Genomic DNA, 15,276 nt, shown 5'->3' on the forward strand with positions numbered 1-15,276 from the left:
CTTCGTCGACGATAGCACATTAGTTCAAGTCAGCCGCCTTAATAAACTTGGTAAACACCCAAATCCGTAGACAGCAACAGATCATCACCAGCAATATCGATTTCAAAAACATTCTGGATTGGGATGGAGCGAGGTGATAGATTTTAATGAAGGAAATACCCAGTCAGCTGTTTTTACGAAGAAGATTAGCACTGTATCTCAGGATGTCTGGACATAAAACATCACTACCATCGCAAATTTGCTTTTTGAGTGTTGAGATTGGGAGAAATATGTTCTGGCATGGTCACGTAGCCGAATTAACTAAGGCAACTTTACCAAAACGTCAAGATAAAAAAGGTATATACACCGCAACAGATTTTGATCCTTTACAAAGACCAGATACCTCCATCTTTGGATTTTTGCTCGCACATTTGGAGCTCGGCTCTCAAATATACCCTTAGGATGCTCGACTCAATACATAAGGGAGTAATACGAATAGGAGATCCAGAGTTGACTAGTAACTTAGATAGATTAGAGCATAGAAAAAAGATCGCTGAACGGACTCTATTTGACAGATACTACCACGGTAGATGTTCTTCCGAACTGACCAGCATAAACCCACCTAGAGCAGTATTTGCAAGACCTACTCGACAGTCAGACGTGCCTCATGAACTGAGTTCGCCTATTGACGTCCAGAACGTCATATCCGGACTCCTTTCTTTGGAAGAGTGCAAACCTGTAAAATCGGCTACCAAGCACGTCTTTCCCGAACACTACAACCTACAGAAGTGTAAGATCAATAGAACCCTTGAGTATAATAGGGTTTATCCTTTTGAGCTTGTTTTCAATGTAAAACAAGTTTCTGTAACGAATAGTTTGATCCCAACAATAAACGTTAACATATATTAATAATATTCATCTAAATAACAGCAAATTATTAATTAATGCAATTCACTATTCTAATTTCGATAGTAGTTTACAGTCATTTTAAGCAAAAAAAAAACGAATCATTTATTTTCTATTATAGACAATCTTATACATTTTATGCTACAAGAAACAGTTTAAAACAATTTAATCTGAAGTAAATTACAGTTCTAGAATATGTAATACTATATTATATTTATACAGACAATAAATTTTATTTCTATACTTAGACAGAAAAGATATTAGCAGTAACTTTCTAGAAAAAATAGATACGTAATACTTTGACGACGGTTATACTGATTTGTTTACAGTATATGATAGCACTGCATTCTTAACAGAAAGTTTCAGAGTAATAGTTGTTAATTGCTGATATTTGGCTTTTGCGCCCTTTTATAAAACATCTACAGTTTCCCTATTTGATGACTATCATCTCGTATATTTTTATTCTGTTTGCTCAAATGAATCCTAATACACGTAAAGGTTTTTGTGTTTGTATAAACTGTTTTAGGTTGAATTGAAAAAATGTTAAAATTAATTAAGAAAAAGCGTAAGAAATAATTTATACTACAACTTGAAATCCCTTTTTTCCAAAACGTCTCGTGAGTTATTGTCACGAAGTTTAAAAAAACCGTAACAATGTGAAAAAAGGTGCTACCAATTGAATGAGTGTGTATTAAGTGTTTCTATATTTAAACCATTGGACGGAAATATGTTTTCTTCCGTGTTTCCTAAAAAATACCAAATTAAACAATATACAGAACACTCCCCTTAGTTTTCATATACTGCAGTATGAAAAAGCCGGCAGGCACGCCTACCAAAGTCAGCGGCAACTCGAGCATTTACAGTGGGACCGCAGTGTAGCAAGCTCATAGCCAGGACTGACAACAAAACGTTCAAAGCTTCGTGATCGGCCGCCGCGCACGGTCCCGGCTTTCTCTCGAGCTTTAAAAAGAGCTTTTCGAATTATTTTAACCCGGGAATTACGCTAGTGATGCTTCCAAGACTTGAATATAGTTTCACGATTTTCTGGATGTGGTAACATGGGATTCACTTCTAAATGCATGGATCCTGGATCTGAGATTTTTATTGGTACTGATATGTTTTGTTGGTATGGTGTCCGTCAAGTTATGATTTTTCAAAAATATTGTATACTAACGCAATATTATTTTGATATTCATTTATATTCCACTCTATAATATCCATCAGTTTTTCTTAACAGAATTATGTCACGTTTTTTTTCTCGTACGTGAAGCATTTTTCGATTATATAAATTTATTTATAGTTTCAAATAATTAAATTATTTGGAAATAATGGAGACACACAATTTATCATTAAATACTAATTATATTACTTAAGTTAAATTTTTTAAAAAATGTGTTAAACCAGTGATTGAGATAGGAACAGAAATAATTTATTGACTTACAGTTTAAACGGATACTTTCAAATTTATTTCATATCTACTTCAAGTGTTGGAATCACTTTTATTCATAAACATTTCAGAAAAAAGTATATAATAAAGAAAAATCTGATGAACCGTGTGGCTCTACAATTTCATTTGTACCATTCAATTCTTTCAATTACACTTCAAAATACTTTTGAAATTTTTCAATTACACTTTAATTTTTTAGGCCAAATGAAATTAAATTTACTTTTGGCTGAGATTCATATAGTTTTCAGTTGGAATTCATATGGGTGATTCCGTTCTAACTGTGATATTCAATGTCCTGTATTGTTTTTTTGTACTAGTCATTAATTAATAATCAATTAATAAAAATTTTGTGTTAATTGAATAATTCTTAAGATATTTAAACATTATTTTTATACAATATAACTTGCCACTTAAAGAAAACTTATACTACATCACTTGAATGTCAGTACCGTGTCATGTCCATTCCTAGAATTTACCGATAAATTATTAATTTTTTTTGTCGTAACAAATGATTTAAACTAATTACCTTATAAATTCTAATGTTTATGATCAAACTGAGGAAAATTGATGCACTTGTTGTTTAATATCTTAAGTTACCATGTCAGTACCGTGGATAAATGAGTCAGTACCGTGGAACTCAAAATCCGACATTTGTGTCTTGCTCGTGATACTTTGAAGTTGTAGTAAATTCCTCTTAGAGTTTTATTTTTACAGTAAAATAGATGAATAATATGCATAAAAAAGTTAGAAAAGTTAAATTTTAAAATCTTGAAATTTTGAATACAAAAAATCACAGTTAGAACGGAATCACCCATATTTCCAAATATTTTATCTTTCATTGGTTCTATTAAATGTCATGTTATTATCATCAAATACGAGGTGTGCTAGAAAATATATTTGTCGAATTTTCATAGCCGCAATTACTAGTTCTATATCTATACATCTACTTTAACTAGTATGTCTCATGCCTTGGACGTGTTGATACAAGAGTTAACAAGTTTTTACCGACAGGTCGATCGACTGCTACTATAGTGAGCTCGTATTTGCAGTGTGGATCATTGATACTAAGTTTTGCTTCAAGTTGAAAAAATGTCTAGAGAACTCTATGGTGGTAGTTTTGAAGACTATTTACAAGTTGAAATGAGTCAATTAAAGACGAGAAACGGCCGAGATGTTAGTAGAAATTAAAATGTACGGGATGTGTTCAAACTAGTTTCGTCAATAAGGCGATTATTTGTGAAAAATTATCTATTTATAATACAAAGTGCTTTTGACCACTAAATATCTCGTAGGTTTCTACATCCGCTTTAATCACCAGATTTAGTACACTGTAGCTTCTGGCTGTTCCCTTGCTGAAAACATTGAGATGGTCTCAACAAAGCTGATTTCAAATTTTACGCTTTTTTAAAAAAAATAATTCGGAAATTTACCGTATATTTCATTCCAATGAAATATGATGAATGCGATGCTTGAAACTGTGAATAAAATATGGATTTCACAGTTTTCCAATGATAACATATATACTTTTCCGAATAAAAGTAGTTGTATAGATCTGGGAAAACTTACGTGTATACATTGTATTACCGAATCCCACTAATACAACTTAAATGGGACTTTACTATTTTTTATTCTGCATATATATATATATATATATATATATATATATATATATATATATATATATATATATATATATATATATATATATATATATATATATATATATATAAATATAGTATGTATTACATACAGAGTGTCATAAAATGGTACGCCATATTCCGGGGTCAATAATAAAATTAATGCAAATGTTAAGAAAAATGTTATGGCATTTCTGTAATGGAAAAGGGTACAAGGTTTTCTTATCATAAGCAGTTTTGAACCCATTACAATTTAGTAATTATTGTAGCTTAATAAATCATCTTCAACATTTTTTTCTGCTACAAAAAGTTCATTCAAAAGTTCTATCGAGAAGAAGAATATTTTTCATTGTTCTTAGTTTTGTTAGTTGAATTTTTTGCTGATCAACATCAAACAGTTGTTTTAATAAAAAATACTGCCGATTGTTCATTTCAAAATTATTACAAAAACTAGAAAAATTTCTGTTAAAACAATTTAAACATTTGCAGTAATTGCATAATTAAGTTTTGTCAGGCTAGATTGTGGTTTCACATAATTATTTCTGATTCTGGTGGATGCTTAGGACATAATGCAGCAACTACAAGGCGTTTCGTAATATCGCAAATGGAATATGCTCAACTATCGACAATTTATAAGAGACGAGTGCCACAACTTGCTAATTATAGTAGTCGTCACAAAACTTCATCATTTTGGTCATATAATAACTTGGCAAATATTGAAGGAACAGTAGCTTCATCTCTAGTTCACGAATTAATAGATGAAGGTCTTTCTAGAAGAATCGGATTTGCAACTAATTCTGGTATTCATTTCACAACAGAAAGGGCATAATCAATCACCATAACGTGTACATATGAATCGAAGAAAATCTATTTAAAACCAACAGATTTTTGAAATCTATTACTGGACAAGCATTGCGACTATTTCTTCTAAAGGATTTTTTTTATCTCAGTAATTGATAGTACTAGAGTACTTGGAAGATATAAATTTAGGAATAAGGCGAAATATGCGATATTTAGTGTAAAAACATTGGGAGCATTTGCTAGAAAATATCTTTTCGGTCTCTATCCCAACGTTGGATTGAAAGCAATCTTGATGCACTTATTGTCCACCCAGTAATATGGATTTCAGACCTCTTAACTTTTGCTAATGGAATTTTATGCAAGAAAACGTGTATTCTGACATAAAAAACTGATACATTTTATCAAAAGTGATATTTCCATAAATTCTTTATGAAATACTCAGTTTTAACTAAATTTTTGAGAGATAATTTTTTGAAAAAACGATTAAGCGCAATTTCAAATATGAAATATTCAATAGTAGCACATAAAGACTTTTCGGAAACTATAATAGGGTTAAATGTTCTTCAGTTTTAAATTTTTTCTTAGTAAATTTTACACAATATTAATCATCGATGAAAAACTTCTAAACTTCTTTTGAAATTCATTGAATTTTCTCTTTATATGCATCACTCTCGTGGATATTTGACGTTATTATGGACATTCATTTTAAATTTATACATAACATGAGAAAATAAATATAAAATCACAAAAAATGGTGGAGGAAATACCATATATTAAACGACAATGGTGTACTATTATCAAAAACGTATCATCCAACTGGCCGATGATAAATTACTTAAGTTAACATTTCATAAACCGTATCTGTAGTTCGTTAAATAAATCTCGGGTTCATTTTGAAGTGAACACGAATAATATACATGTTTTACATCTCTAATCTGCTAAAATACCAGGAAAATGGATGAATTGTCCCGTTAAATACTGGATAATTTACATTTTACACATTCGTTTGGATTGTTAATGGGTTGTTAAACTGAAATTATCCAAACCAATGGATATATTTAGACAGCGAATAAGTTGAAAAGCTACCGCGCGATCTTCAAGTCTAATTAAATTCGCTAGGGGAGAACATGAAATGAAGCAGAAAAAAATTTTCATCAAAATCGTGTTGAAAAATGCTTTTAAAATAACTATATAGTGATGTTAGAAAGCGATATGATTAATGTTTTGAAATAAATGGAAGTTTTGTAGGAACCATTATAGACCGGTAAATATGCCACGTCGCTTATTATAAGATTATCGATGTTTGTACTGCAGATTTTATGAAAAAATATTACGATTTGATTGGTTTATGGAAATACTATAGCTGATAGATACGATCTTTAATTATCTATAAAAATTCTAACGCGTTTTTTATTCGTCTTCGGCTGTTTACCATTGCATATTGCCCTCTTCTTCCATGCTTGTCTGGTTTTAGCTTTATTTTTCGACAATTTCCTATCATTCTCGAGATTTCTAAATAGTTATCCTTGTCAAAGATTGCATTTCTGATAAGGAAATCCTGCGAAGAAGGTACATTTTTAAACCTTCGCTTCTTCTTCCGAACATCAACCTGGAACATATTACTTCGAGTTAGGCCCCTCTTTCACTCTTCGGAATCGTTTCTTCTTTTCTGACACTTAAATCCGGTCTAAATTAGCCTTTTTGATGCGCAAAACCCCTTGAATGTATTGAGAAACCAAATTTCAATAGTTTCTTTGTTTTAACATTTCAACCAGGATAGTATCTGCTGACAGTTCGCCGATGTGCGACTCCAATTCCCCATTGTTCACTGTCCAGTGTGCAGAGTATCATCCTGTACTTTATCGCTGTAGAGGCGACTACATCTTATACATAGTGGTGCAAGTAACGCGCAAAATACACTTGTCCGGGCAGAAATTGTGTAATGTAATACACAACTCCGTCATGGTGTGCTTGTCTCCAAAGTTTCACACGTGGTATCAATCGCTTTGTCCACCTTCTTCTTTGATAATGCTCCCAAGTATTTTGCCATTCTTCCTGTGCTATTCTCATCCCGAAAACCTCTCCCGTTCTCAGGTATATTGTAATTTTTCCAAAGTTTCACCAGAATAACTTGCGCATTCACCATTTTGGATGATCATCCCATAAGCTGAAGCGACCCTCTTTACACCTACGCTAGCTTTAATATATTGCTGTATTCCTTGAACCGGACTACACCTCTGTACCATACAAAAGTATCGACTAGAATATGCCCATCAGCAACCGTGTCTAACTACCGCTTCAACGACGTTCAACCTAGTTAGCGCGGCAACACATGTTGTGGTTTTTTCAGTCGCAAGGCTTCTAATAGTTTTTAGCAAACTGGGAGTGGAACTGAGATCAGAATTAAAAAAAAAGCATTCGAAAAGTTCATTCATGGTAACATCAACAACTCAAAAAACGTCTATCTAATTATCAACTTTTTAATAATTGATCTGCAAAGAGTAGGTACATTGTAACGTCGAATGAAGTCACCAACAAATGTTTCAAAACCTTGTTTTTAATGTTCAATAATTTTTCAAATGAATTTTTCATGTATAGCTGGAAATATTTGCGGCAGAAAAATTGATATTCAAATTATATCTGATAACTTTTAGTAGTCACACTAATTGCACTTCCAATGATGATATTAATACTTTCTTTAACATCACAGCTGTCGACTTACATCCCAGTTGGCGTTGTAAATCTAATGTAATGCCTCTATTTGTGTACGTACATCGAATCGCTTGTCTCGTATATCTCTCTGGATCGTCAAATTCAAAATAATGTTCAATTTGCAGTACAGCAATCACTTGATTGATGTAATTCTCCATTTGTACTTAGATTTTAAGAACGCATATACTGCTTCTCTAAATGTGAATATTCAATTGCAACCAAAATATTTATAATGTGACGCGTTCTCCTAAGGAAGATGAGGAGCGTTAGCCCACATTGCAGACCAAATGTTCTACCACCCTTTCATCACCAGTAATAATTTTGATAATGAAATTAGGATTAGGATTATACTTCAGTTCGTCAGTCAGTTGTCTGAATTGCTAATTATATGTTAGAATACTTCACACAGCGCCATACGATATTTATTTTTAGTTCTTTACCAAACTCTCGAATAGTGAATAGTTTGTATTAAAGAACGATTTTTTCCACTTTGTTTAACTAACTCATTTTCACTTTCAAATAGCTCATACTAGTTTGGAAACTATAACTACGAACTCGTCTACAGCATGGACCATGAAGCAAATCTTGTTCGATTATGATAAAAAATCTAAAGTGTGAGAATGCAGAGATTCTCAGAAAGGCTGTACATATCATAATAATACATCGAAATAGTTAATATTTGGATATTATTGGATAATTAGTATAAATAGTGAGTAGTGTAGTGTTTAGTGCATAGTTTATTGTTCCTATTGTAAGTGTGTAAATGAATAAATTAAAAAAATAAATTAAGTAAGTGAGAAACACTGTGTGCATAGCTCCATCGTTTAGAAACATTTTAATTAAAAAAGGAAAATATTTCCCTACGATATTACCACCAACGAAAAATTATATTTTGCTATCTTCCATAGAACATACTTTCAATAACAACCAAGTCGCATCTACCACTGGAGTAATAAGTGACAAGATTATAAATGGGTTTTGATTTTGTTAAAATCTAAATGTCACTCAAATATTTGAAAAGATTCCGAGTTTTTGCCAAATACTTCTTCTAGTTTGTTATTGAGGTTGATGATTGATGAAATTTTGATCTATCAATTATCAATTGTTTAGGTGTGTCTCGTATTATTAGGGGGTCGATTTTATTACTTATATCGTTAATTTCGTTAAATCGTAAACTAGTTAATTTAACTTGAAATCATATTTCGCTGATTGACTTCGATCAGGGTTTCACTGGGATATTTGCCACTCGATTTTCCACTTTTGATTCAAATAGTATTACCAAGTTGGAATTTCTGGTGATATTACACTGTACACAGATAAACCTCAGTCTCTGAAGACTATAACTTGGTTATCGAAATACGTGTAACATTAATTTCAGTTTAAATTGTTTTTTTCTACAATCTAAACTTCATTTGCGCTTCAAATAATTACTACTTGTCACTCGTTGGGGTCTGCTCCTTCGTTTCTTTTTTATCACTGTGTAATTTATGTGTTGTCATTGTGATAATTCGACTTTAATTAAAAATTTTATTGAGTGTTTGGGATGAAGTCCTACCTCGTCAGTTGTTATGTATGCATCTGTATATGCGGAAAGAACGTCCCAATTTGTTAAATTTGCAGAGTTAATTATTGGTTGGAAGGATATTAATTGAACGCGGAGGGTGAGTTTTAATTTTTCAGAAACCAGGTTCAATTTTGTAATATTTAAAAGTGGAAAAGGAAAACACTTGTTCCAAAATTCTTACTCAATAATTTCGATATATTGTAATATATACGCGAAAATGCACATTTTCGATAATTGAATTATTGATAATATAAAATTTACCGATTGGTTGAGGACCACTTGATACCGCAAAATTTATATAACAAATGTTCAATAAGGTTTGGATGCTTTAAGAGCAAATCAATATCGATGCTTCGCTAAAATGTGACCCAAAAAGTTTATTGTGTATTATGGAGATCGTTTTTTACCATAAAAATTTAATTTTCTGGCAAGCGTCTAAATCCGAATGGTAATGAATTGAAATGCAGAAATTGGGACACACTGAAAGCTTTATGTATATTCCACATTTTTAATGACTGAAATTTTTTATTAAGACTTATCCTCAATGGAAACTTCTTCCTAGAAATACAATATACATACAGCAGAAGCTTATTATGTAGAAACAGAGTGGAGTTGTTTAGAAACATTTGAAATATTCATCTTGATCAAGAAATGGAATTAAATCGGGCGATGAGTTTCTACGACTTTTCGACGAGGATTAAACCAACAGCAGTGTGCCGATCAAATCGCTTCGACTTTTGATGATCTAGCACAACCTCGAGTCACCGTGTTTCACATCGATGCTGTACGTAAACTAATATTGCAAGATGGTTCTATAACATACTGTGAGATTCAGACCGTGTGAATTGGATTTATACTGAGTCGGGTACACGGCCGCACGCCATTTAACAGTACCGGTCAAATGATGCAACTAAATTTCCCTAAAAAAATTTTTTCGACCCTCAATTTATCGAAAATTTGTTAATTAATCAAAAATTATAATGAAAATAACATAATTAAGTCAATATTTTATGGAAATATGGAGAAAATGTTTCTAGAAATAATGGTTTTCTCAAATTTTGAAAATTCAAAATGGCCGCCGTGTGAATTGGATTTATATTGTTTCGGGTACACGGCCGCACGCCATCTAACAGCACTGGTCATAAGATTCAGAACAATCAAATTTGTAGGGAATTTTAAGCCCTGTAACATGATGCAACTAAATTTCCCTAAAAAACTTTTTCGACCCTCAATTTTTCGAAAAGTTGTTTTTTTAATCAAAAATTATAATGAAAATAACATAATTAAGTCAATATTTTATGGAAACATGGAGGAAATGTTTCTGGAAATAATGGTTTTTTCAAATTTTGAAAATTCAAAATGACGGCCGTGTGAATTGTATTTATATTGTGTCAGGTACACAGCCGCACGCCATCTAACAGCACTGGTCATAAGTTAGTGTAATAAAAAGCTATAAAGGAAATTATAGGTGGGTCCAACTATTGAGTAACCATAGAACTAGATTAGATGTTTCTGGAAGTAGAAGTTCGTATTATTAGTCACTTTTGAAGGTTCTACTGTGTTTTGGATTATGGCAAAAGTATATAAAATGCAGGAGTTCATAGAAAAGAAAGTTTTGTTGATAATTAGAGATTATTTTCATTATATTTTTTGATGAAATGTTCATTTTATTATATTTTTGATATTTTTTCAAAAAATTAAGAGATAAGGAATTTTTTTGAAAACTTTGTTGACACTGTTTATTGAACTACTACTCTTCTTCTATAGATTGGAAAAAACCGCATCTTGAAATTGTTTATATTAATAAAATTAATGGAGATTGAAAAAAATTTATATATAAATTCAATTTGAATGGGCGCCATTTTGAATTTTCAAAATTTGAAAACACCAAAGTCTTTAGGAACAATTCCTTTATATTTTCAGATAATTTCAATTTGTTTTTATGATTTTTACTTTGCCATGATGAACAATTTTTTGCATAATCGTATGGCTGTCAAAAATATTTGTTCGCGTCGGATCCCGCTCTATTTCACAATCTCAAAAAAAAGCTCGTGTCTATTGGTGCAAAGACATTCAATCAAGGGGCTTCAAAAGACGTCCATAAGATCGCGACAGGCATAGAATCATGGGTCTATGCATATGAACCCCTAAACTGAACAAAAAACTGTATGGGTCTTTATAGACAAGCCAAATCCAACAAAAGTTTTCACTCACGAAGCACTTCGAAATAAATGGTCGCCTGTATCAGAATAACTGGATATGTCGCCACCATTTTATTGAAGCATCGTAGATTCGTACAGATCGCAGAAGATCGTTGTTTGACACTCAATGATTTTTTTCAAAAGTAAATTACGAGGTCAACATTTTTCTACACTTGAAGAAGCGGTTGATGCGAACAAATCACATGTTTTGGAGATACCTCAATCAGAATGGTAAAAATGCTTCGACAATTGATTCAAATGCACGCAAAAGCGTATTGATCTTAATGGAGAATATTTTGAAAAATATTTGTTTTTATTTGTCCAGTTCAAACTTAAGTATCAACCCTCGTATTATACATTATAATTTTGTTTTGTTTTGAATACATAAAACTAATAAATTTATCGAAATAGAACAGTGTAAGACACGTGAGAAAATTTCTCTATCTCGAATATATGAAATATAGACTTAAGTATATTATTTAAATAAATTGACTCAGAGTTAATATTAAATCCCATTAGAAATCTATGTACTTCAATTTTAAAGAGATAAAATGTAAGTTTTCACTTCATCACCGCACTTTTATATAGTTACGAATCTCTATTATTTACAGAATATTCTAACATACATATGTGGAAATGTTTTCCAGATGTCCTCGAAAGAAAATGTATGCTAGAACGACGTTGATAAATATAACTGATTTTTCCTGTTCCTTGACCTTTTTTTATATCATTCTAAATGCCCAACAAGCACGATATATTATAAGACCATTCAGATATATTTATTGTTTCACTCGTGTGTGCCAAAACGTCGAAAGTAATAATTTATTTAATTCGAATGCAGCGTGTCACGCTGACATTCATTTATCCGGAATGGCGAAAGCTATAAATGGTTAATAAAATTAATACAAATTTCGTGTTGCAGAATTAATTTTTATTAATATTAATTAGGAAATTTGGATTATGAATAATAGAATTTCATACCACTCAAATAGTGATAAATAATGGCAGAAAAGATGAAGTTATGATGTGATCATTTTGTATCTGAATTGAATATCAACTCATCAAAATTTAAAGCCGGATGAAGAAAACAGAAGGTATATAAAATATAATTGAAATAAAAAGGTCAGAAAAGGAAAAGTGGATGAAAACGTAGACACAAGGAGCCTAAACATGTAAATTACAGTCAAAAAAGCAAACCGAGCAAAATGTACACAAACCGCAAGTGATATCATACTATTTTCAAATGTAAAAGATTCCATATTCTATTTAGTTGGATAGCTTATGAAGCAATATATGAAGCATAGCAAGAAAGTAAAGTTTCCCTATTAAAAACACATACTTCATATATATTGGCAACAGGACAAAAATTATTCAGCTATTTTTCGACAGAATGGATATTGATCCTATTGTTGGATTGTGGAATAAACTTTTGTATCCCTCTGTTGTAGAACTGTGATGATTGTGAATTAAACCGGTTTCTGACAACCTCCTCGAAAATACCTGTGATCTTCGAAATCGTGAAGCAATAGTTCTTTATCTCGCGCTACCGGACAAGCTCAACAAGATAATCATTGATGAGTCGCCCTCTCGATCTTCATTATTTTGGTTACCTTCGAAAAACATCCTACACCAGCGACACACCATCTGCTTACTCATGATGTTCACATGAACCTGGCATTAGCGCATCGGGAAATTTACTCTCTGGATTTGCCTCGTATTATAGCTTTAAAAAGAGATCATTTACCTAGTGTTTTCGAATATTGGATTATTTTAAGGAGTACCAGGAATAAATATCAAGAGGTATCTATTTAAGTAGATACGTACAACTGGACGTCAACGGTTTTTAACGAATGGAAAATAGAAAATTAAAGAAATTATTTAGAATTTGGGCTCCACCACAAACACACTTCGAAAATTTTTTCGCTCATGTAGGGTTATTTTTTAGTGCTCCGAAAGTACTTTTAAGGGTGGGGGAGACACAAATTTTTCGTCATAACACTCATTATCTTATGCATGTGTTTGTTACAGTAAAGCTTTTATTTGTATCTCTTTATTCACAACACGGGATATATTTTTTTTAAACATACCTATTTTAACATTGTTCATTTTGCGCATCTTCCACATTCATCATAAATTTGAATAATTTCAGTTCTCTGTTAAAGTGTAAACAACATTTTAATGCAATAATAATGAAATTTAACTAGCAGAATTAATCTTACAATAAAGTAGGTATTCGTCATTTTGGTGATAAAAAATGTATTTTAATAAACAGTTCAAGAATGCTATACCTGGACTTTTTTTCTACGTTTTCATCTGTACAGCTATGGAACATATAAATTACATACCTTCTTATATAGTCCGGTCAAATTAGACCAAAAAATAAGAGTAGCTACATATATTCCCATTGCTAAAAATCAGTAAAATTGCTTAATATACAATTGAAAATATGTTCGTGATTCTTGTTTTTCCCACTATAGTCCTGTGCGTTTTCATTTCGGCTACCCGAACATACTTTTCGTTTTGTTGGTTTCCTCTCTGGTTTCTATTCCGTGTGTCATGATTGGCCTGATACAAGTCTTATAGATCCTAACCTTGCTAAGCTTTCGCATGTATTCGTTCGCTCATATTGTCTTGCTCAAGTTATCTGTCTTAAGCAGCCTGATATGGCAGTTGCTTTGTTGATCTGGCTTCTTAGGTTCTTCACTGGGTCCTGATAACTCGACAGATCCATACCCAGGTATTTAAATTGTGAGACTTGTCCTGAACTGTCAGCTTACATCATACGGGCTCTCTAGCAAAGGTTATGCTTTTCGTTTTTTCTGTGTATATAGTCATGTTCATCGCTTGGCTGACCTGGCAGAATTTGTGTAGTTGTCTTTGAAGGTCATCCTGCGTTTCCACGAAAATAGCTGTATCGTTGGCGTAGCATACCATGCTGATTCTTTTATTCTGTCCCATTCGGTATCCCACATTTAAAGGTGATACTTCCTCTATAAGTCTGTCCATTAAGAGATTGAACAGAAATGGGATGAGGCTGTTGTCCTGCCTAATGCCTCCTGGTGTTGGTATCTCCTGCCTTTACTTTGGTCGTGTTGTTCGAATTGAGACTGCGGACTGCTCTTACGATGGTGTCTGGCGTTTCTTTCGATATAAGTGTATTTATGATGTCGGGTAGGCGGAAACTATCAAATGCCTTGGTCAAATCGATGAGGCAGACATACGCGGGTGTATTAAATTCGATCGATTTTTCTTTTAGTTGTTCAACAATGAATATGGCGTCGGTCGTGGATCTGTTTCGTCTGAAACCTTGTTGTCCTTCCCTGTTCGTTATTTGTGTTTCAAGTCTTTCCTTTAAAATGCTAGTGAAGAGTTCCATGCTTATGTTAAGCAGCGTTATGCCCCTGTGTGTTCAGAATAATTTCACGAAAAAATTTCAAAATATAAGATCAATAAAGAAGTCACATAATAGTAACGATGATACTTATAACCATAAACGAAGCAATATAAAACTGTTTCAGTGTTACATCAGACTTTTTCATTTATTTAGAAAACCTCTAAATAAATTGCGTTCGAAATTATTTCAGTTAACCATACCTGACGTAATCCACCGCAATTAACCTGCTCTATAAACACTTGTCTCACTGAAGTTATTTCCAAACTTTCTACCCTCGATATCACGTCGCATTTTGAATGAAACTTGAGGATATCTCATATATTATGGGATTAAACGTATAGTTTTCGAAATAATGATAATTTAATTTCCCCAAAATTACTTTACAATGACTCTGTTGGTATTACATTATAATCCAGCAAATACGTGAGCAGAGACAATATTAAGAGATGCTAGAATACTGAATAAGTGTCTGAAATAGTAAGAGGGTTGCTATTTTTTGAGATATGGCAACACTGATGTAAATATGTCACATCTGACATTTGTAATAGTGAACTTACTCAGAACGAGTACTGTTTAAGTTGTTTACAGATATTTGAGGCATCGTGTTTCGCTGGTTTTTCGAATCCAATAGTGGT

The 15,276-nt window shown here is 32.3% G+C and overlaps 1 protein-coding gene across 5 annotated transcripts in view; it reads left to right on the top strand.

The window, feature by feature from the left end:
• LOC130891328 (inactive dipeptidyl peptidase 10) overlaps positions 1 to 15,276 on the top strand; it is a 216,903-nt gene that overhangs the window by 108,073 nt on the left and 93,554 nt on the right. Inside the window, exon 1 of one of the 5 annotated variants that reach the window (XM_057795977.1) lies at positions 1,761 to 1,992. The exons of 2 other annotated variants lie outside the window; for them this stretch is intronic. The gene's annotated coding sequence lies outside the window, so the exon portion shown is untranslated. Of the gene's footprint in view, positions 1 to 1,760; positions 2,012 to 15,276 lie in introns of those variants that run through there. 2 more of the 5 variants (XM_057795976.1, XM_057795978.1) reach the window with 2 other exon arrangements.

This window comes from Diorhabda carinulata, chromosome 3 (assembly GCF_026250575.1).
Source record: "Diorhabda carinulata isolate Delta chromosome 3, icDioCari1.1, whole genome shotgun sequence".
Classification (NCBI taxonomy): Eukaryota; Metazoa; Arthropoda; class Insecta; order Coleoptera; family Chrysomelidae; genus Diorhabda; species Diorhabda carinulata.